The 389-nt window shown below is 56.8% G+C and overlaps 1 protein-coding gene across 1 annotated transcript in view; it reads left to right on the forward strand.

The window, feature by feature from the left end:
- DGKD (diacylglycerol kinase, delta 130kDa) overlaps positions 1–389 on the forward strand; it is an 80762-nt gene that overhangs the window by 53416 nt on the left and 26957 nt on the right. The gene's annotated exons all lie outside the window — the stretch shown is intronic.

Consider the following 389-nt stretch of genomic DNA (forward strand, 5'->3'; position numbering starts at 1 on the left):
TCGGAGGGAGGGCAGGGAAGCCTAATGGCATTGTGGGGACCCAGGGCCGGACACAAAGAACACTCTGGTGCAGGAGGGTCCCAGGTGCGGGCAGATCTGGGTGTGGCTCCTTATTGGGTAGTGATGGCATCTGCTCGATGCCTCTTGCTGGTGAGCCGGCCGGGGTCAGAAGAATTACTTGGACTTCAGGTCAGAGTTAGGGCTGTGTTTTAAGTGTTGATTGATTTTCTACACCAGCTCCCTCACCCCTTCCCCCTCCCCCTCCCAATAATTAACCACTGGTAGCATTTCAGTCGGAGAAGGCAATGGCACCCCACTCCAGTACTCTTGCCTGGAAAATCCCATGGACGGAGGAGCCTGGTGGGCTGCAGTCCATGGGGTCGCTAGGA

This window comes from Bison bison, unplaced genomic scaffold (assembly GCF_000754665.1).
Source record: "Bison bison bison isolate TAMUID 2011002044 unplaced genomic scaffold, Bison_UMD1.0 scf7180017864158, whole genome shotgun sequence".
In the NCBI taxonomy this organism is placed as follows: domain Eukaryota; kingdom Metazoa; phylum Chordata; class Mammalia; order Artiodactyla; family Bovidae; genus Bison; species Bison bison.